The sequence below is a fragment of the Chiloscyllium plagiosum genome, chromosome 11 (assembly GCF_004010195.1).
Source record: "Chiloscyllium plagiosum isolate BGI_BamShark_2017 chromosome 11, ASM401019v2, whole genome shotgun sequence".
In the NCBI taxonomy this organism is placed as follows: Eukaryota; Metazoa; Chordata; class Chondrichthyes; order Orectolobiformes; family Hemiscylliidae; genus Chiloscyllium; species Chiloscyllium plagiosum.
In genome coordinates, this window is record NC_057720.1 from 7,324,941 (window position 1) to 7,348,757 (window position 23,817).

The 23,817-nt window shown below is 44.7% G+C and overlaps 1 protein-coding gene across 31 annotated transcripts in view; it reads right to left on the reverse strand.

Annotated features, from left to right (window-relative positions):
- The window catches only part of adgrl2a (adhesion G protein-coupled receptor L2a), a 485,081-nt gene that overhangs the window by 296,643 nt on the left and 164,621 nt on the right, over window positions 1-23,817 (reverse strand). The window lies entirely within an intron of this gene.

Sequence of the window (23,817 nt, forward strand, 5' to 3'; positions counted from 1 at the left end):
GAGAGATAAAGAGTGAGAGACGGAGATGGAAAGGGAGAGAGATGGGCAGAAAGAGATGGAGAGAGAGCAAGTGCAAGTGATGGAGAATGAGGGAGAGAGACAGAAAGTGTAAGAGAGAGAGAGAGAGAGGTAAGTGAGTGTAAAGGGGTTATTTCAATCTCAAGCCAAGGTAGTTGAAGGTAGGGTCACCGGTGATGTGCTGACTTTATAGGAGAAATGGAGAGATACATAGGTCACTCATGTGAAGCGTGCAACAATTCATGGAGTCAAGCGGTTCATATAAATCTGCGATGATGTTGGGCCTTCATATTTTTGCCCCATTTCCCGCGCACTTTGTTACCTCTGGGTCAGAATGCATCTTTGCTAACAAAATGAATGGCTTTTACTGCAACTTTGAGGTGCCGACAGTGCGTCTACTTCCTTTACTCACCCCAGTCATTCCAACAAGAGGAATAATCAAAATGTGCGTCAAGAGAAACTCAAAACAACACTGAAAGGGGCATCAAAAGACATTGCAATCTCTAATTTTATTGTTACATCTGAGCTCAGCTGGTAACATTTTTATTTGAAAGAAGAAGGTTATGCATTCAGTGAATCTGAGTACAAAATCCCAGTTGACAGTTTTATTGAGTGCTGATGATCCCGGAATTGTTTTGGAGAATGTTAACATCTCCTGACACAATTCAGAGTAGAACAAGCTAATGTCCTCCTACTATCAAAAACCAATCAGGTTGTATTATAATACTCCAATCAGCTGGGCTTTACCAAGCGTAGGTGGGGAACACAACTTTGCAATTTAAGAAATAAATCAATTGTTGAAAGGCGTAAGGCAGCTTAAAATAAAATGGACCACATCAGTTTTCACATCAGTGATGCCTTCCATTAATTGTCACAAGAACTCATCTTGTCCACTCATAATCGTGAGGGAAAGAAATCTGCCGTTCTTACCCTGGTCTGGCCTTCATGTGGCTCCAGACTCACAGCTATGGGTTGACCCTTAAACACCTCTGAGATGGTCCTAGCTAGCTAATCGGTTCAATACATGATTAAATACTAGCCTCTCTGGGGATGCCTCCATAAGGCCACAAGAAAGAGGAAGAGGAGTAGGCCATTTGGCATCTCAGTACTGCTCCGCCATTCAATGGCTGATCTGACATTCCTCATTTTCCTGTTTTTCCCCCAAATTCTTGATGCCCCAACTGATCAAGAACCTCATCCCACGCAATAACAAATAAAATTACTCCCGTTCTCCATGTCTTTTCAAAGCTTTGCATTTTGGGTGTTTACCCAATTCCGTTCACAAGTTCCTTATGAATTTGCTTCCACTGCCCTTTCACACACTGTTACTCCTCACTGCGGTAGTGCAGTGGAATTTTAAGTCCTGCTGTTCCGAGAGGCATCACAACAGTTAAAAGATTAATTTAAAGTATGTGGAATGTTCCAATTCACTTGTCTTTTTTGACACAGGTTGGCAGAAAACATGGGCCAGGTTTAACATTTATCAATGACTACTATTTACTAAAAATAAAGAAATTCTAGCTAAAGAGAATCAATTACGACTTTTATTCAGTTAAATTTCTTGTAACTCTCTACCTTATAAAGTGTAAAACTCTCCCTACATATACAAACAGACTCAAGAATACGTGAATGTGTGTTATGGGCAGTCATAGAGATATACACCATGGAAACAGACCCTTCAGTCCAATTTTCCATGCTGACCAGATATCCTAAATTAATCTAGCCCCATTTACTAGCATTTGGCCCAAATCCCTCTAAACCCTTCCTATTCATATACTCATCCAGATGCCTTTTAAATCCTGTAATTGTACCAGCCTCCACCACTTCCTCAACAATTCATTCCATATACGAACTACCCTCTGAAAATTTTAAATCTTTCCCCTCTTGCCTTAAACCGGTGCCATCTAGTTTTGGACTCCCCGACCTTGAGGAAATGACCTTGGCTATTTACCCTATCCATGCCCCTCATGATTTTATGAACTTCTACAACGTCACCCCCTCACCCTCCTACGCTCCAGGGAAAACAGCCCCAGCCTGTTCAGCCTCTCCCTATAGCTCAAACCCTCCAACCCTGGCAACATCCTTGTAAATCTTTTTCGAACCTTTTCAAGTTTCACAACAACCTTCCTATAGCAGGGAGACCAGATTTGAACGTAGTATTTCAAAAGTATCCTAGCCAATGTCTTGTACAGCCGCAACATGACCTCCCTACTCCTATACTCAATGCACTGACCAGTAAAGGCAAACATACCAAATGCCTTCTTCACTACCATGTCTACCTGCCAACTCCACGTTCAAGGAAGGGACAGGCAGAGAAGGCAGTTGAATGCTCCCTCGTCAAGGGATCACTGAGATGATCCTTTTGGATGGTCAAGACTTGCTGCACCTTGACCTTTCTTCTCTTGGCACTTTCACTTGCTCATAGTAGGCATGGAAGGCTGGTTCACTGGTAATGTCTCTGATTTACAAAAGGTCACGGCCTACAGCAGCCGATGTGGGAAATAAATTAATCTTCTTTCAGACTGAGGAATTTTTATTGTAATTAAATGATGGGTCTTCTTTTAGTGGATTCTGCCCAATCATTCACACCTACAAACTGTTCAGCTACCTAGGAGCCAATCACATAGTTGTTGGCAGGCAGAACCCTTTTGTCATCACCATTACCCAGACCAATCAGCTATGTGTTGCCAGCCCAATCTCCACTTGCAGACAGCCACTGGCTGCAGCTCATCTGGAGTAACCTCCCCCACTACTTGAGCAAGCAGCTGTGTAAGGAACACTTAAAAGAGCACCAGGAAACTTGCTTTCTAAAAAAAATTGCAGCCATCCTTAGCACAACCAACAATTTCTAAAACAGACCTTTCCCCAATTTCAGTGCACCATCAAAATTACAAAAAAAAGGCCATAACATCACATTTCAGATCATAACAATTTGTTGTGTCAAAGAAATTCCCATCTCCTCCCTAATTATTCTCAACCTTTGGCTGTTTATCAATGATCCTCAGGTCAGTGGTATGTTTTCTCCGTATTAACTCAGTAAAAGTCCTTTCTGAACTTACACAAAATCTCCTCGCTAGCTTGAAGTTAGCATTCATTGGTGAGATGTCTAATGCACATTTCAGATGAACACCATTAGCCTGGGTTCAATTGCTGTTCCCATAGAGACAGACCTGGGACATACCTCCTGGAAGGCAACAGCAAGCCGCCAGTGTCAAAAAATTGCTGAGCAAAATAGCTGAGGATAAAGCATCGGCTGAAAAAGAACTTGGGAGATCTGTGTGCCTTTGGAAAATGTATACGTGAACACTGGAGAACAATTCAGGTTTCTCTAACTGAGCTCCTTGGTATTTGCTCTATTAACACTCCCGAGCAGTCCCTCTCTTTTTCTCTCTCCCTCTCGCAGATCTTTTGCATAAAAAATATCAGCACACACGGATAAATTAGCAAGTTCCACACTCTATAAGTCCACAGATCCACTGTGCCTCCCTCTGTTTCATTGACCAAAGCAGCCAACACAGCCCGATGCTCTGGAACATTCATGACAAACTCCATTCCTTCACTGGACCTCCTCAGATCTTCTGCCCCGTATTCCTGCCGATGCATTCAAAGCTGCCTTTCCCAATCGCCTTAACCAAATTCCCTATTACATAGCATACCTAACAAACCCACTGCTTCCTCAACAGACATCTCCCAACACAAAACTCATTCTATGGGGTCAACTAACACTGTCAAAATGCATAGCGCTGGAGAAGCACAGCAGGTCAGGCAGCATCCGAGGAGCAGGAGAGTCAAAGTTTCAGGCATAAGCCCTTAATGAAAAGCTTCTGCCTGAAACATTGACTCTCCTGCTCCTCAGATGCTTCCTGACCTGCTGTGCTTTTCCAGTGCCACATTTTTCGACTCTGATTCCCAGCATCCGCAGTCCTCACTTTCTCCCAGGTTAACACTGTGTTTGCTCAGGCCCGGATTCTTTGCTTGCATGAACATCAGCATCCGACTGCATCACTGAGCACATCACATTCAAGAAAAAGGTGTCAAGTGAGCTGAAAACAAAACCAAATTTAGCTTGCTCAATGAGGCATTTCAGAAAAGAACTATTTTTTTTTACCAATTTTGCTGTCAGGATAATGTTGAAGATTCAGTCGATAATCATCGCGGGTCAGGTAGCTGTAATGTCATTGAGCGGATGTGGTTCACACAGTGAAACCAGTGCCTTGGATGGTTTTAGCAGAAGCAGCAGCCATCAGTGTGGAACATTCAGTCATCAGTCACATGCCAACAAGTACATCTCCCGTGTTATGAGCAGCTGAGCGGTTCTGCTTCTGTGTTTCAGACATTTCTGGTCAGGAAAGTGCTCAACATTGCAAACCAGAGAGACCAGAACTGGCAGCAGCCTAGAGGTGCTGCTGCAATCCTGACTGAATCATGGAGACAAGCGAATTTGTATAGCACCTTCCCCAAATCTCAAGATCTCCCAAAACACATCGCAGTCAAAGAGGTACTCTTGAAACGCGGTCGCTACTATAACAGGAGGAACCAATTTGTGGACAGTACGTAAAAACCGAAAGAACTGCGGATGCAGTAAATCAGAAACAAAAACAAAAATTGCCAGAAAAGCTCAGCAGGTCTGGCAGCATCTGTGGAGAGAAATCAGAGTTAACATTTCAAGTCATGTGACCTATCTGGGGCAGAACACTCCACTTGGTTGGTACCCAGTCCACCACCCTATGCAGTCACTCCATCCACCAGGGCAATGTGCACCATATTCCTTTCAAACCCATGACCTCTACCATTCAGGGAAGTCAAACATTGAGAGTTGTGAGTCATACCCCAAGAAACAGAAATGGTTTCCATGATCATGTGCACAAGGAAAATCAGCCAAGAGTAAGGTCCTCTGTGGAATTTATAAAGACTTGATAAAGACACTCTTCAACAGTGCTGCAAGCTACACTGGAGCCAAGCAAGTCCAGCTGGTGACACTGAGGGAAGAATGAGCTCTACGAGTAGCAGATGTACAGGCATGCGAAGGAGAGTAGGGCAACCACTGAAGAAATGGATCGGGCTAATTAAACGACAGAATAAGGGAATTCAAAGCGTTTGATAATAAATCAGAAAGTAGTCTGCTCGTGGGTCGGCACGGCAACCAGTCACCTGCTGCCATTAGCACTATGATCCTGAGCCTGCCTTTGTTGTCATCTTTCATTCACCATGTAATCTGGTCAGTCCTCACAAGCAATTGTGTAGCAAGCCCATAGTTCCATTGAGGAAAGGAAGTATAGAGTACACACTGGTGGTGTGCATGACTCTTCCTTTCCTGTTAATTAAACTGTGAGCGCCTAGTAAATAAGGCAGCCCATCGATCTAACCAGCAATCTGTTGACTTGAGATGGAGCAAAACAACTTGACATGCTTCTGAAACCCCCCTACCAGCTGTGCTCACTGATCTGCTCCACGGTAGTGAACTTGCTGTGGAGCTTTCTTCCCTTCCTCGAGTCCGATCATCTCCTGGGAACTGCCTCACTGTGCAACTGTTTGCTTCCAATTAGTTTCTAAAAGCTATCAATCCTGACTGGATAGTACTGGAGCCTCTCGATTACTCTTTGACACCTGCCACAGAAGATGAAGTGCCTCAAGTAGACAAGTGTTTTCGTTCAGAACTTGTGTTTCGGGTATTCTCAGGCAGAAAACGTTCTTACAGATTGGATGTGACAATGTCCTTCCAATCCCCCCAGTGGCATTGTGGGTCAACCCACAGCACCTGAACTGCGGCGGTTCAAGAAGGCAGCGTACCCCCGCCTTCTCAAGGGGCAATTAGGGATGTGCAATAAATGGTAGCCCAGCCAGTGACTCCCACATCCCACAAAAGAACTGTTTGCACTGATGGTACACACTGCTCAAAGTCTTGGCATTCAGACTGAATAATTCATAGTTCTTACAAAACTTTGAACATCAGTGACCAACATTAGGTGTGACTCTGCTATTGATCAACATTGATTAAATAATCCTGACTGCGTGAGGAAGTGCGCTGAAAACAAATAATCACTTGGGCCCACAGTAGAGTTCATTTCCAACAAAACAGCACTTCCTTAGTCTTACATAGGAGTGTCAGCTGAAAGCTCTATGCAAAAGACTCCAGCGTGGGAGCTTGAATCTGCAAACTATGATACAAAGTTTGGAGTGCTCCTTGGAAGCCAGGGCCTTTGATTCAGGCTCAGACTGTAGCACCAGAGCTCCATGGGTCACATTTTAGATGCAGGGAGTTGTTGCACTGAAAGTCCACTGTGAGGCTTTGACCTCCAGGGAGATTTAATTTGGCAAAAGCTTTGCAAAATTACACAAAGGCAATGCCCTTTTAATAAAGAGAAGTGTGCTGGAAAGGAATCCTGAGCCATCAATAACGGTTGTTAAAATAACGGTTTGTGATAAAGGTTAGGTTCATTCTCCAGAGAATATGCACAATTATCAAAGACGTGATGAATCTATACTGTAAAATAAAGCTGACATTTCCTGTTGCTGCCAACAACTTTGAAGTCAAAACCCATGTTAGGGCCACAGTGATCTGGGTATTAATTTACAGTGTCTGTGTCTGGGAGCTGATGGAGATGACTTCAAGGCTCGCAAAGCGAAACTTACAGGTGCATCTAGGCTCCTGATGGAGGCAAGTCCCAGCTCCAACAGCCTGCCCATGTTGAATTACCCTCCACGGTTCTCAGACTGGACTGAAGAATAGCGGTCCCCACAGTGCATGACTGGAGGCTGCGATACTTTACTGGCAACATTGGATTTGCCTGTGACGTTAAAGTCCCAGCAATAGGAGCTGGAGTCAGCCACTTGATGCTTGGCTGCATGTAGAAACATACAAAATCTGAACAGGAATAGGTCATTCGGCCCTTTGAGCCTGCTCCACCATTTGTTATGATCATCCAACTCTGTAGCCTGTTGCTGCTTTATTTCACACCCTCTGATGCCTTTCTCTGTAAGTGCTATATACAACACCTTCTTGCCCCTGGAACCTGCTCTGGCACTTGACCAGATAATTTCTGATCTTCTACCTCAAACCCTGCCTTCCTACTCTACCTCCCCCCATCCAAGGTCTCTTTAATTCACTTAGCACCTGAATATCTATTGGCCTTTGTTCTGAGTATTTACACCGAATGAGCATCCATGTCACTGATGTAGAAAATACCTAAAGTCTGCAAACATATGAGTGAACAAATCCCTCTTCATCTCAGTCCTAATTCTTCATCACAAGACTTTGCCCCATGTTACCCAGGAAACATTTTCATAATGTTTTGCTTATCTAGTTCCGCAAGTACTGCCCATGTTCTCGTTCAAACTCCTGTCTTTCTTTTTAAAATGCTCGTCCACATGTGGGGTACTGAAGAATAAGATGAGGGGTGTCTTACTGCAACCTCACAAGGCGCTGGTGAGACCACAGCTGGATTACTGTGTCCCATTATTAAATAAAATATATCATTTTTACTGGAGGCACTTCAGAGAAGGTTCACTAGGTTGATCCTGGGCATGAAATGTTTGTCTTATGTGCAAAGGCTGAAGAGTTTGGGAACTCTATTCAATGGAGTTTAGAAGAATAGGAGGGGATCTCATTGAAACATTTTGAACAGGCCTGAGACAGTCAATGCTGAGAGTGTTTCCCCTCATGGGAGAGTCTGGGACCAGAGGGCACAGTCTCAGAATAAAGGGGCACCAATTTAAAACTGAGATGAGCAGGAATTTCTTCTCTGAGAGGGTTATAAATCTTGAGAACTCCTTGCCACAGAGAGCTGTGGGGCAGAGGCCTTGTGTATATTTAAGGCTAAGATACATTTGTGATCAATCAGGGAATCAAGGGTCACAGGAAAAGGCGGGAAGGTAGGCATGAAGACTGCAGGAAGGCAGGAGCTTGCTGAGACGATGGGTCTTCGGGGATAGTTGGGTTTGTGGATCTTGGAGAGGAGGTAGAACCGGGCAGGGCGGGGCTGGGGGACTATGTGATTGGAGGCAGTGGAGGGGAGATCACCGGAGGCAATGAGCGCACAGACAGTGGAAGTGACTTTGGCCTGATGGGGTCATGGTCAAGGGGGAGGTAGGACGTGGAGATTCCTTGTCCCAATCTCCTAACCGATCCGTGTCCTGTTGCAGTCAATTAGCATCACTCCCACTGTTTGCTGTTTCTTCAAGTATTGTATTATCAACAAATGTTAATATTTTATCCTGCGTTGCAATATGAATTTAATTCTGATTTCTAACATCCTTGCGAGACAGCCTTCCTGAAGTTTGCCCCACAGATTTAAGAGCACTAATTCAGATAGGGTCTAACCATGGCTTTGAACTTCAACTTCAGTGTTAGTGACTCCAGGCCCTGTAATCAGTGGAAACAAAAATGCACACTCTCAATGAGAAGCTGGTAGTACAGTTCACATTGAGTTTGTTGAATGTGAGGAACAGATGACAAAAGCAGAGAGAGAAATTGAATGAAACAATCAAAAGATATTCGCTGCATATCAACACACGCACGGTGGCTCAGTGGTTCGGACCCAGGTTGCGATTCCACCCTTGGGTGACTGTCTGCATGGAGTTAGCACGTTCTCCCTGTTTCCTCCAGGTGCTCTGGTTTCCTTCCACAGTCCAAAGATGTGCAGGTTAGGTGGATTGGTCATGCTAAATCTTTCATAGAGTCCAGGGATCTGTAGGTTAGGTGGGTTAGCCATGGGAAATGCAGGGATGGGGCATTGTCTGTGTGCGGGGGGGAGCTCTTCAGAGGTTCGATGTTATCTTAGTGGGCCAAAAGGCTTCTTCCCATACTTTAGGGGTTCTATGAGAGAGAAAAACAACTGAGAGACAGAGGGTGAGACTGGTTCCTCAGAGATACTTCGGAGTTCAATCTTCGTGTGGAAATGGAGCACTATATGTGAACCAGGAAGCTCAATGGGGCACCAAAGGTGTGTTGAATGTGCTACCTTTTGCATTTGGGGTGGCACGGTGGCTCAGTGGTTAGCACTGCTGCCTCACAGCATCAGGGACCCAGGTTCAATTCCAGCCTCGGGCGACTGTCTGTGTGGAGTTTGCACATTCTCCCTGTATCTGCGTGGGTTTCCTCCGAGTGCTCCGGTTTCCTCCCACAGTTCAAAGACGTGCAAGTTAGGAGAACTGGCCAAGCTAAATTCCCCATAGTGTTAGGTGCATTAGTCAGGGGTGAATGGAGGGGAATGGGTCTGGATGGGTTGTTCTTTGGAGGGTTGGTGTGGACTTGTTGGGCCGAAGGGCCTGTTTCCACACTGTAGTGAATCTAATCTAATCATTAAATGCAAAGGCTCCATTGGTTTTTGAAGCTGGGTTTAAATAGTCCTGTGTCACCTTTTTTGAAGCACAGTTTTCCTCAATTGCATTGGCTCCCCTGATATCCGTCATGCTGCCTGCAAATTATTGCAGTAGCGGCCCACACCAGAATGGCCCCTGAAGGTTCATGGGTTTGCTGCAAAGAGCTTTGAGGTATTCTGGGTGCTATTGACACATGCGTTCTTTGCCACCCAGCGTTTACTTTTAAAGTTTGGAACCAGATGGATGGACTGTTACGGGCGCCTGTGTCTATCTGTCTGCCTGCCTGCTACTCACTCTTGCAGGTTCTTATCTCAGGACATTGCAAATACATAATTTTTTTCATAGAATCCCTACAGTGTGAAAAGAGGCCCTTCAACCCAACAAGTCCACACTGACCCCCTGAAGGGTAACACACCCAGACCCATTCCCCTACTACTCTACATTTACCCCTGACTAATGTACCTAACCTACACATCCCTGAACCCGGAGGAACCCACGCAGAGAATGTGCAAACTCCACACAGACAGTCGCCAGAGGCTGGAATCGCTGGGTCACTGTGCCATCCACTGTAGAGAGAAAACTGCCCACTTTGCAATTTACAGCACTGAAATGTTGAAAGACCAAATATTCTACAGTCAGGCCCCAAGTACAGGCCTGTCGGCCTTGCTGAATTATCTGATAGAAACGAAGAGAATGGTTGGAGTAGGCCATTTGGCCTTCGAGCCTGCACTGCCATTCAATATCATCCAGCTCAGTCCCCTGTTCCTGCTTTCTCCCCCATATGTAATGATCCCTTAACTATAATAGCTACATCTATTTTTTTCTTGAAGAAGTTTCATGTCTTGGCTTCACCTGCTTTCTGTGGCAGAGAATTCCACAGGCTCACCACTCTCTGGGTGAAGACATTTCTCCTCATCTCAGTCCCAAATGGCCTCATTAGATTGGAACCCTGAATTCTGGACACCCTGGTCATCAGGAATATCCTTCCTACCATCATCCTGTCCAGTGCTGTTACAATTTCAAAGGCTTTATGTCTGATTTGAAAACCCAGTACCAGACATGGATATCGCATGGAACATTGATGGAAGTCTACATACTTGTGAGGTGCATGGATAGGGTTGATGGTCAAAATCTTCTTCTCGGAGTTGAAATGTCTAATACTCAGGGGCGTGCATTTAAGATGAGAGGGTGAAAGTTCAAAGGGGATGCGATGGATATGTTTTTTTAGACAGAGAATGGTAGGAATCCGGAATGTGTTGTCAGGGGTGGTGATGGAGGCTTAAGCTGAAAATATGTTGCTGGAAAACGCAGCAGGTCAGGCAGCATCGAAAGAGCAAAAAAATCGACGTTTCGGGCATGAGCCCTTCTTCAGGCTCATGCCCGAAACATCGATTCTCCTGCTCCTTGGATGCTGCCTGACCTGCTGCGCTTTTCCAGCAACACATTTTCAGCTCTGATCTCCAGCATTCTGCAGTCCTCATTTTCTCCTGGTGATGGAGGCAGCCATGATATGGAGGTTTAAGGGGCTTTTAGATAGGCACATGGATATACAAGGAATGGAGAGTAATGGACCAAGGGGAGGCAGAAGGGATTAGGTTAATCTGGCATCATGTTTGGCACAACATGGTGGGCTAAAGGGCCCTTTCCTGTGCTGTATGGTTCTACGTTTTGGGGCCCAAGTGTCCCATGCTCAGGAGGACAGGAGAACAGGGGAGGTTTAGTACCACGTTCAGCGAAAGATGTGCGAATGCCAAACATCAGGGACTGGAATAATGCCAAGGGACTGACTACACAGCCATTCAGGGTGGCTGTCATCATCAGTTAGCAGTATTCTGACTTGCCTTTGTTCTGACAGTGCTGAACAGCTGCTTGTTAAATGAGCTCCCTAGTCCCTGAGCAGCCTCCCATTATTCCACACTTATTGTCTGACAAGGTCACTAGCTGTGGGGAATTTAGGGAAGGCTAGAACATAGTCTGTAGGATTAAGAGTTTGAACCACCAAACAACTTTGTTTGCGTTCACATTTTTCAAATCCCTAGCGCAGCTTTCCCACAATGGATCACAGAAAACCAGTCGGAAATGAAAGCCAAGTCATTTAAAATGGTCCCTTCCAATCCTGAAAATTTCTGAATCAGCTAATCAGCCTCGCCAACAGCCCATGAGATGGTTTCAAACAAAAGCTTCCCCTGAGGTAATGTTTACAGAAACACAATGGTCTTATGGCAACAGAACTTGCATCTTACATCTTGCACGTGGTCAAAGACACGGGTGTCCACACTGGGGATGGGATGAGATAAATAGGTACACAACTAAAGTGAGGGGGCAATACTGGTGGCAACTGAGAAACACAGGTAGACTGAGAGGTGCATCAGAAAGGTCAGAGGTTAGCAGACAGCTGAAAGCATGGCTGCCAATGTTAGGTCACAAAGGACTAGAGGGTTCTGAAGGGGCTACGTTACAATTACGAGTCCTCCCCCACAAATGTCATCCACCAAAAAATAACTTTGAAAGAAAAAAGTTCTATTTACATTGCACCTTGGAAATATTGCAAAACATTGTGAAGAGTGGCACAGTACAAGCGACTGAAGCCACAAGTTGACCTCACATTTTGTAGAGAGGGCAGCAACTGTGGCACAGAAAGATGGGAAAGAGGAGCAAGTGGAGGTCATCCAGCCCCTTCTGCCTGCTCGTCATTCAGCCAGATCACGGTTGATCTTCGACTTCAACGCCATTTTTATGCACCTTGGTATCGTCAATATCGAGAAACCTACTGATCTCAGTCTAGAACATTCTCAATGACTGAATCTCTGCTTGCCTGAAGACAAAGGATGTCAAAGATTCATCACCTGAGTGAAGAAATTGCTCAACTTTATTCAAACACCACCATCCCCACAACCCTCCAAACACGATAGGTTAAGTGACCCAGGGAATTTTCTGGTGGCCCAGCTCTGAATCCTACCACAGCAGATGGTGGAATTTGAATTCAATAAAAATCTGGAATTAAGAGTCTATTGATGATTATGATACCATTTTGGTTTTCAGGAAAAAAAACATCTGGTACGCTAATGTTCTTTGGGGAAGGAAATCTGCCATCCTTATCTGGTCTGGCTTACATGTGACTCCAGACCTACAGCAATGTGACTGACTCCTAACTGCCTTCTGGGCAAGTAGGGATGGGCAATAAATGCTGGCCTAGCCAGTGACACCCTCATCCTGTGAATGAATGAGAAAAACATTCTCCTCAATCTCTCCTCATTGGGCTGTCACGCCATCCCAGGAATCACTCTGGTGAACTGACAGTGCAGCCCTCCCTCGGTTCTTGCGGACACTAAGACTCTCCAGGAGTGACCTGGAATCCTCAGGAATTGACAACTCATCTCCAAATGCAGAAAAACATGCGAGGGAGCTCAAAGGATTCAAAAAACAAAGCACATGGATTCTTTTCGGGAGGTTTTGGAATTTCGGGTGAGGGGGAAGTGGGTTTGTGATGAAGGGGACATAGAAACACAGGGCAAGATGGTTAGTACCAGGGACACATGCAACCAGCATTGACAGCACTCCTGTTTCCTGTCCTGTCCAGGGGATGAGTTGTCAGTGACAAGGCCAGTATTTGTTGTCCATTCCCAATGACCCTTGAACTGAGTGGTTTGCTGCGGCCATTTTTCTTTATTCATTCACACGATGTGGGCTTCACTGTCTCAGACCAGAGATCATTGCCCATCCCCTAATTGTGAAGAGTCAACCACATTGCTGTGGGTCTGGAGTCACATGTAGGGTAGACCAGATTAAGGATGGCAGATTTCCTTCCCTAAAGGACATTACTGACCCAGATGGGGTTTTATTTCCTGAAAATCTGCAACAGTTTCATGGTCACCATTCGATTCTTAATCCCAGACTTTTTTGAAATTGAATTCAAATTTTGCAATCTGCCAATGCTGGGTTCGAACTCAGGTCCCCAGAATATTATCCAGGTCACTGGGTTACTAATCTAGTGATTGTATCACTAGGCTACTGCCTCACCAGAAGGCAATCGGGAGTCAACCACACCATTGGAGTCATGCGTAGACCAGACCAGGTTGGGGTGGCCAATCTCTCTCCTAATTGGGTTTTATGGGTCTTTACAACAATCAATGTTGCTGTTCATGCCACTGTCGGCCTGAATTACATTCCCCAAGTTGCTGTGATTGGACTTGAACCCATACTCTTCGAACATATTCTTGGACATGGGCATTCCCAACCCAGTGACATTGCCATTGTGCCCTCTAAAATATTAAAGGACAGATTGGGATTAATCGTTACACATACGTGCTCGATGACAAATTCCATGTGCACCATTTCCGACCTGTTCGGCAAATCCCCTGACTTCGCATGCAGCTGCAAACTGGTTTGAACATCTCAGAGGTTAAACCAACCAACCCATTCCTTCAACAATCCTCAGACTTCCTTTAACTGGGCCAATGCCAGAAAATAGGAAGAAAGGGGCGTGCATTTGTGTAGCGTTTGTAACTACCCAAGGATGCCTTTAGTGGCCTGCAGCTAATGAAGGGCTTTGAAAAGAGGGCCACAGTTTTAGGAAACATGGCCACCAATGTGTGCATAGTATGATCCCATGAAAATAGCCAAATCATCCATTTCCTTTAAAAGCTTTATTAATATTCAGTATTATTCAGTCTCTTGGTCAACATTTCTCCTTCACAGAATTACTCTATTGTTGATTATGCGAGTTTACTGCGTGCCCATTGACTGTTACATAGTCAAAGAACAGTACAGTGCAGGAACAGGCTCTTTGGCCCACCATGTGTGTACTAACTCTAATGCCATTCTAAACTAATCCCAACTGCCTGCAATTGGTCCACATCCCTCTATTCCCTGTTTGTTCGTGTGTCAGTCTAACTGTCTCCTAGATGTTGCTACTGCATCTGCTTTTATCACCTCCTCTGGCAGTGTGTTCCAGGCACCTACCACCCATGTCTCCTATTTCACAGCAGTAACTACACTTCCAAAAATAAATCAGGTGGTCACAGAACGCTGTGGGTGCCAGGTCACTGAGTTTATTCAAGAAAGAGATTGATTTCTTTCAGATAATGAAGGCATCAAGCAAGATGGAGAAAAAGCAGGCATATGGTGCTGAGGTAGAGGTTGAGCCATGATCAGATTGAATGGCGGAGCAGGCTTGAAGGTACAGTTTCTATATATTTACTGGAGCAAATTACTGCAGATGCTGGAAATAAAAACATGTTGAAAATCACAGCGGGTCTGAGAGAGAGAGCAAGCTAACGTTTCGAGTCTAGATGACTCTTCATCTGCTCTGTGATTTTCAGCATTTTTTTGTTTTCTGTACGGTTGTGTTTAATGAAGAACTTTGGGACTTCCTGGAATTGGAAATGGTGCTATCCAAATGCAAGTTCTGTCGCTCTTTCTTCCCTCAGACAACAGCTTGTGCCTAAGTGACATCAGCTCGAGAGCTGTCTTGCATGTTTTGCACTTCTTATGTACTTTATGCTGCCTGTGTATGATAGTGTAGCTTGTGCTGTCCACATAAGACCCTTGGTCCTGGAGGAACGCTGTTTTGTTTTTACACTATCAGTCATATATGATAGAAATGAGAAATAAAGCTACACTTGACTCTTACCCAGGATGCAGACAATTCTCAATCTTACACCTGTTTAGAAGGATGTGTTCAGTGACACTTGGTTCAGGTAAGGCTTGTGATCATAATGCAAGTCCTGTTGAAGCGTCACAGTGCAAGGACGCTTTAAGTGGGAACTGTTGCTCACTTGCGCTCAGACTGCATTTACTGTAAGCCCTGGGCTGTCCAGAAGAAGGCTATGTATTTGTATTCTGAACTTGACTGCGTCTTCAAACTCATTTACATTTATCTCCCTGTGTGTCCACGGAGATAGCGTCAGGCCCCATCAATACAATCTTCAATACAGTGGGAAGGTCAGAACAGGCTCTCGTTATGTACATGTACGTGCCACGCATCTCACACGTATACACTGCATTACTTGCCGTGCTGGAAGTGCAAAGTTTAGGGGATGTCTATAATTAAAAACCTTTCATTGTAGCCAAGGATGGATGTTTTCCTTTGTTCGGTTAGCTTTCAAGAGCAGGTCTAAAGAGCAGGAGACAACAAAAGCCAATGAACATTGTCAATCAGCCACGTGTACCTGATAAAAGCATGAACAAACACTCCTTGGGTTATGCTGTCAAGGACATCTTGATGCGCAGCAAGCACTGAGCACTGCAACATAAAAATTCTGGCATTTTCAATGGGGCTTACGACAGGAAACGTAGGTGTGAGCATTATGCACATCAACTGATTTGAATGGAGTTCATTTTGATGCCAATATTCCAAACTTTAAATATTCTCAATAATTTTTCTCCAAATTGCTCCTTGCTGTGAATACCAGGCTCATTGTTCAGGCGCTTTTCTCTGCTTGATTTGCAACATATAAAATCATTTCTTGCTGAACAACTTCATTAATTTCAGGGTTTAAAATGTCTGAGATATCGCAAAGGTGCATTGATACCCGGGCTGTTAAGAGTGGAATGATCCTGAGCTCTTGAAAATTCCTTCCTGAAATCTCGCAGTTTGTTGGCAGCATAGTGGTTAGCTCTCCTGCCTTACAGTGCCAGGGATCAAGGTTCAGTTCCACCCTCAGTACTGTCTGTGTGAAGTTTCCTTCAGGTACTCCGTCTTCCTCCCACCGTCCAAACATGTGCAGTTTAGGGGGAGTGGCCATGCTAACTTGCCCCATGTTCAGGGATGTGCAGGCAAGGTGGGTTAGCCATGGGAAATGCAGGATAGAGTATGAGGGTGGATCTGGGTGTGATCCCTTTGGAGAGTTTGTGTGAACTCAATGGCTTGCTTCTCCACTGATGGGTTTCTATGGTGATCTGTCCCCATCCTTTGAGATGCTCCTTAAAACCTTTGTCTTCCACCAAGCCTTTGGTCACCTGCCCATAGTGTTAGGTGCATTAGTCAGAGGGAAATGGGTCTGGGTGGGTTACTCTTTGGAGGGACGCTGTGGACTGGCTGGGCCGAAGGGCCTGTTTCCACACTACAGGGAATCTAATCTAATCTAACAACACTTCCAACTCAAGTAAAATTGTCCTCATACAGTGCTGTGGAATGTGACAATACAATAAAGGCACCATTGTCAAATGCTGCTCATTGTCACTTGCTTTGAGCGGGCATTGAATAGCGCTGTCAAAACCTGCAGTTTGTACAACAAGTCAGAGGATTACAGGGTGAATGTGACAAATTTTCACCTGCGCATTAAAACCCCCAATGGAATTCACGTGCAGAGGGTGGAGGTCAGAGATAAGGAGAGACAATCTGCAGAAAGCCGACTGATTTTCTCCCCACTCCCCTCCTCACTACAATCTCAGTCCCAGGTTGTCAAGGTACGTTCCTCAGGGGAATCAAGGAAAAGTGCAGTGAAGTGGCCATTAGGAGTGTCACATCAGCCAGGATCCTATTGAATGGCAGTGCAGGCTCAATGGTCCAGACAGCTAACTTCTTATGATCTCAGAGGTAAAGCTCCATGACAAAAGCACATCAACATGTCAATCTTTAGCTTTGCTGTGAGTTGCTTTGTAAAGGTTGAGGCACTTGGGGTTGTTTTCATTGGAGAAAAGAAGGTTTAGGGGTGACTTGATAGAGGTGTACAAGATGATTAGGGGTTTAGATAGGGTTGACCGTATGGAGTCAGCTATTACAAGGGGGCATAGCTTTAAATTAAGGGGTGGTAGGTATAGGACAGATGTTAGGGGTAGGTTCTTTACTCAGCGAGTCGTGAGTTCATGGAATGCCCTGCCAGTAGCAGTGGTGGACTCTTCCTTTTTATGGGCATTTAAGCGGGCATTGGATAGGCATATGGAGGATAGTGGGCTAGTGTAGGTTAGGTGGGCTTGGATCGGCGCAACATCGAGGGCCAAAGGGCCTGTACTGCGCTGTATTCTTCTATGTTCTATCGTTCTCAACTCCCAATGCTCATTTGACACAAAACAGCTGAATACGATGCCCCCACATCAAATATCTGCAAAAGGTACAGAAGCAGAATGAGACTTGGAAGGGGGTTCACATACACTCATCTTTGATGGCAACAAGACAGTTGGTAAAAATAGTTTAAAACAAAGCGTGGAAAGGTGACTGGCCTTAAGGCAAAAATCAGAAAGCAATGCCAAGTCTTCAGAGATCACTGGTCAGACCTCACGTAGAATATTATGCCCAATTCTAGGCCACACACTTCAGAAGAACATTCATATTTTAGAAAGGATGAGGTGAAGGTTTCCTAAAATGACAATATGGAGGAAAACTGGGATTATTCATCAAGAAGGTAAAGAAGCTAAGGGGAGATTTAATAAAGGTGTTTGAAATTGAGAGATGTTTTGGCATAGTGGACAAATGTTTTAACTGGTATAGGGATTGGTCATCAATCACAGTTTTGCCTCAGTTGGCTGGACAGCTGGACTGAAATGCAGAGAGAGGCCAGTGCAGTTCAGTTGGTACACATGCTGAGGTTATCATACAAGACTCTCTCTCTCAACCTCTCCCCTCGCCTGAGATGTGATGACCCTCAGATTAAAGCACCACTAGTCATGCTTCCCTCTAATGAGAGAACAGCCCTATGATCTGGTAAGACAATGTTAACATTACCTTAACCTTTGGAGAGTCATACAGCACGGTAACAGACCGTTCAGTCCAACCATACCAACCATAATCTCAAACAAAACTAGTCCCACCTGCCTAGTGCTGACCCATATCCCTCCAAACCTCTTTCATTCATATACTTTACATTTTAATATTAATATTGTAATTGTACCTGCATCCACCACTTCCTCCAGAAGTTCATTCCACACACAAACCATTCTCTGTGTCGAACAATTGCTCCTACATCTTTTCTAAATCTTTCTCCTCTCACCTTAATAAGTGCCCCCTACTCTTGAAACCTCACACCGTACGGAACAGACACCTGCCATTCACCTTATCTATATCCCTGGTTAAAAATGCACTGCCTGGAATTGTGAAACAGGGGCATTAGATAAAAAATAACGTGCTTGGATATGGGGAGAAAACAAGAGACTGGGACAATGTAATGATGCTCATTTAATCAGCTGGTATGATGGGCCAAATGGTCTCTTTCTACAGTATAACACTTCCTGATTCTGGATTGATTACAGCATGACCATCTCAGCGACACAGTGCAAGATAACTGACTGGCTCATTTGTCTGCGATCATGAAAAGTGCATTTCTCCAGACATTGACCAACTCTCCCTCAGTGAAAGCCAGGGACACTCTACTGACCACATGAAGTACCAGGCAGAGCCTGCTGTTCAGCTGCTCATCTGATATGACAACACAAGCCCCATCAGTGCAACGCTGATCATGAACTGTAATCTAAGCAACTGGAACTGCACGGACAACAGTTTTGGAGAGGTTGAGAGAGAGAGTCTTGTATGATAACCTCAGCATGTGTACCAATTGAACTGCACTGGCCTCTCTTTGTATTTCAATCCAGCCGTCCATGATTTGGATGCGAGCATAAAAGGTACAGTTAGTAAGTTTGCAGATGACACCAAAATTGGAGGTGTAGTGGACAGTGAAGAGGGTTACCTCAGATTACAACAAGATCTTGATCAGATGGGCCAATGGGCTGAGGAGTGGCAGATGGAATTTAATTGAGATAAATGCAAGATGCTGCATTTTGGGAAAGCAAATCTTAGCATGACTTAGACACTTAATGGTCAGGTCCTAGGGAGTGTTGCTGAACAAATAGATTTTGGTGTGCAGATTCATAGCTCCTTGAAAGCGGAGTCGCAGGTAGATAGGATAGTGAAGAAGGCATTGGTATGCTTTCCTTTATTGGTCAGAGTATTGAGTACAGGAGTTGGGAGGTCATGTTATGGCTGCACAGGATGTTGGTGAGGCCACTTTTGGAATATTGCATGCAATTCTGGTCTCCCTCCTATCGGAAAGATGTTGTGAAACTTGGAAGGGTTCAGAAAAGACTTAGGGTGAGAGGGGAAAGATATAAAGGGGATCTAAGGGGTAACATTTTCACGCAGAGGGTGGTACGTGTATGGAATGAGCTGCTAGAAGAAGTGGTGGAGGCTGGTACAATTGCAACATTTAAGAGGCATTTGGATGGGTATATGAATAGGAAGGGTTTGGAGGGATATGGGCCGGGTGCTGGCAGGTGGGACAAGATTGGGTTGGGATATCTGATCGGCATGGACGGGTTGGACCGGAGGATCTGTTTCTGTGCTGTATATCTCTATGTCATTGGAGAAAAGAATAAAATATATCACAAGATACCGCCAACGTCCCCGCACACCTCAAAGAAGAAAAACATTCCCTCTATCAGCTCCCCTCCAGAAACAATTGTCCAGTTCATGCAGCAATAGAATATCCCACATGGGGTTAGTTGCGTCAATTCATCACAGCAGAAGCGAGCCTTTCTGCTGCATGAAGGCTTGCAGGGAGCTTATTTAATTTCTTCTGCAGCATGAGCAGTGTTCCTCACCCAATACCTGTACATTTTCGGAGCGCTATTCAGCCTTTGTTACGGTTGGCCCTCAGTTGCCATTTAATTCCCCCAGGGTCGTCATGCTTGATGGCTCCGATGCACATGCAGAATGCTTTATTTATATTATGGCAAAGAGAACGGAGCTGTAAACTGCACTGTACAATAGGCCACTTGCATACGCCACTGCTTCTTGGTAGAACGCAGATGACCCCCCCCCCACTTCAGCACCAACCCATACCGTTTTGAAATGAACAGAGCCTTAAAGGGACAGTCCGATAGCCAGCTCCTCAAAATATCTTGTGCACTGCACTGCCCAAGAGAGAGACCAAACTCAGATTTGATGGAAACCAGATAGGATTGACTCAGAATTTTGCTGACTGCAATGTGCTGTACTTTAACAATTAAAATACGCTGCCAGGACATTTTTAGAAAGATATGAAGGAACATACTTTGACAGGGAGGCAGGTAAGCAGATTAACAGCAACTTCACCTTCATTGCTGCTTGTCAGCTTGCAGCTTCATGCATTGTGATGAATAAGAAATGATTCCAAAGGCCAAGATGATACCCTCTGTAACATAGCAACAGGGTGCACGGCATAAGTTCACAGCAAGCTCCTAGCTGCTTTCTTTTGCGTTAAGTACAAGTTGTAGGCACAGGAATAGGGCCCATGGTCTCTTGAGTCTGCTCTGCCATTCAATATGCACTGTCCCCATCTCATTGAATCCCCTTGGTTCCCAAGGACGTACGAACCGCAGTCTTGAATATACACATCAACTGAGCAGACACAGCCCTCTGGAGTAATGGTTCGTAAGCTCACAGGTAACGCTAAAATTGGACATGTGGTAAATACAGTCATTCCTTTGACGGTGCAACAGTCACTTTCCTGTGCAACCCCGCGCTGTACGAGAATCACGCAATGCAAATAACACTTAAAAGTGTCAGCCATGCGATCGCGTTACAGTCAGCACACATTTTAGAAGGTCACGCTTTAGAAACAGCGCTCCCTATTCGTCAATTGCGTTACAGCCAATTCGCATTGATGAAGTGCACAGTATAGCAGGACAACCTGTCGTGAGGTGGAAAGTATTGGACTACCCAGATGATGTTGACGGGCTGGTCAGACATGCTGAACAGGGGCAAATGGAACTTAATCTGGAAAAATGTGAAGTGGTGCACTTTGGGAAGACAAACATGGCTGGGGAGTACACACCAAATGGGAAGGGCCCAAGGAGGTGCAGAACATCTGGGATAAACGAAGTATGCATGTTCACAGATTCTTGCACCAGGAGGACAGAGAGATACAAATAGATTAAGAAGGCAGAGGAGAGCTGTTTTCTTTTCTGCGCATCGAATACAAGAGCAAGCACATTATGATGGAAACTAAGTAATGTTAGCTGGGCTACAGTGAGAGTGGTGTGTCTTGTTCTGGTCACCACACAATAGGAAGAATTTGAATGTACGGGAGATGATACAGAACACATTCACCAGGATGTTGCCTGAGATGGAACGATTCAGCTATGAAGAGAGACTGGATATGCTGGGGTTGTTTCCCGTGGGCTGAGGATGCTGGTAATGGGGTGGAATCTGATTGAAGTTATAAAGTTCTGAGAGGCATAGACAGGGTGAATAAGAGAGAAAGCCTTCCTTTTAGTATTGGAATTAATTACAGAGGCAAAGCCATCTGCACAGCAGATCAAAAACAACCTCTGTTCCTTTTTGATGTAGAAGTGCCAGTGTTGTACTGGGGTGGACAAAGTTAAAAATCACGCAACACCAGGTTACAGTCCAACAGGTTTATTTGGAAGCACTAGCTTTCAGAATGCACAAACGCTGTGTGCTTTGAAAGCTAGTGCCTCCAAATAAACCTATTTGACTGCAACCTGGTGTTGCATGATTTTTAACTCAGTTCCTTTTGTGAGCTTAATGTCATTCAATGTTGTGTATTTTATAACTCAGAGCTATGCAGTTAGAATAGACCAGTTTCTACTTGCGCAGAAACTTTGTCTGCAAGAATTTCATTTTAAATATCTGTCCCAGGTTTCCCAGGTCTTTGCTTCTAGCAACTTCTTCAGTATGCTTCCTTTTCGCTGAGTCCACACCTCTGCATAGCTGATCATACACACTGAACACTGATATCAAACAGATTCACATAATCAAACACAGAACACTACAAACAGCACTGCACAAAACCCAAGGAAGGTCTGCAATCAAATGTTTTTCTTCCTCTGAAGAATTCAGCCCTGCATTGCCCTCATACTGTCTTCTTTATGGATATAATCAGCTCGACACAGTTATATACAAGTAGAAGAAAGCATTTATAACACCCTAAACATCAGCATGACAATTTACAAGCACTGCCGACAATTACTTCTCACTCAGTAACCATAATTACTTTGAATTATCGTGCATGCTTGCAAAAATAGCAATGGTCTATTCAGATGTACATCACAAAGCCTTCCGACAGGCTTGCTCATGTTAATTTCTGATCTCCTTTTCACTCTGTCCTGGACAAACTTGTATAACAGGCCAATAGGACAAAGGTCTGCTCCTCTGCTTTCTCAATCAATCTGATCGGGGTGCCTTAAGCATGCAAACTCATAAGCTGCGCATGACACACTGTTGCATCTTACCAATCCCTCCCCCTCTCTCCACTCTTTGACTATCCAGAGATGAGTGCCATTCATGCTCGTGAAGCATTGTAAAATCAATTCTAACCTGTGCTTCCCAAATCCACAACTCGCTGCTCTGCATCTCCTTCCTAAGAGCCTCCACACCGCCAATGTACCCTTTCACACTTCCGTCATGGTGTCCCTGAGACAGTACGATCAGCAAATGTCAAAATAGAGGCAAGATGCATCACTTGCTGTAATTGTACAGAGATTTGGTGAGACCATACCCAAAGTATTGTGTGCAGGTTCAGTCTCCTCACCTAAGAAAGGACGCTCTGACTATGGAGGGAGTGAATTGAAGTTTATCAAACCAATTCCTGGAATGGCAGGCCTGATGTACCTATCATTCTGCTATAACATGTGTTTTGTTAACACAAATTCACTGTAACACGATTGATTAATCGTGTCACTATTTCTAAAGCATGAAGCTTTAATGCGTGTCTCGGTTAAAATGCGATTCCGGACGCATTAGTTTAAATGGTGCCGCTATTACACGATTTCCTTATAACACGGGATTGCACAAGAACGGAACTACTGCGTTATAGCAGAACTGACTGTGCGGACAGAGACTAGATCAGTTAGGATTACGGTCACTGTCGTTTAGTAAAATGAGGAGGGATTCTCATAGAAACCTATAAAATTCTAACCGGACCAGACAGGGCAAATACAGGAAGGATGCTCCCAATGACCAGGGAGTTCAAACCAGGGGGTCACTGTCTAAGGATACAGGGTAGGCCATTTAGGAATTCTCTGCCACAGAAAGTGATTAAAACATTGAATGTTTTCAACGAGTTAGACTAAGTTCTTCCGGCTAAAGGGAATGGGGCGAAAGTGGGAACGGTATACTGAAATAGATGATCACTATGATCGTACTGAAATGAACATTGGGCTGGAAGGGCTGAATGGCCGAGACAATAGACAATAGACAATAGGTGCAGGAGTAGGCCATTCTGCCCTTTGAGCCTGCGCCATCAATATCCTGTTCCTGCCTTATCTCCATAACCCTTGATTCAACTATCCTTGAGAGCTCTATTCAACGCTTTCTTAAATGAATCCAGAGACTGCCTGGATTCAGAGACTCTGGGGCAGAGCATTCCACACAGCCACCACTCTCTGGGTGAAGAAGTTTCTCCTCATCTCTGTCCTAAATGGTCTACCCCGTATTTTTAAGCTGTGTCCTCTGGTTCGGCACTCACCCATCAGGAGAAACATGTTTCCTGCCTCCAGAATGTCCAATCCTTTAATAATCTTATACATCTCAATCAGATCCCC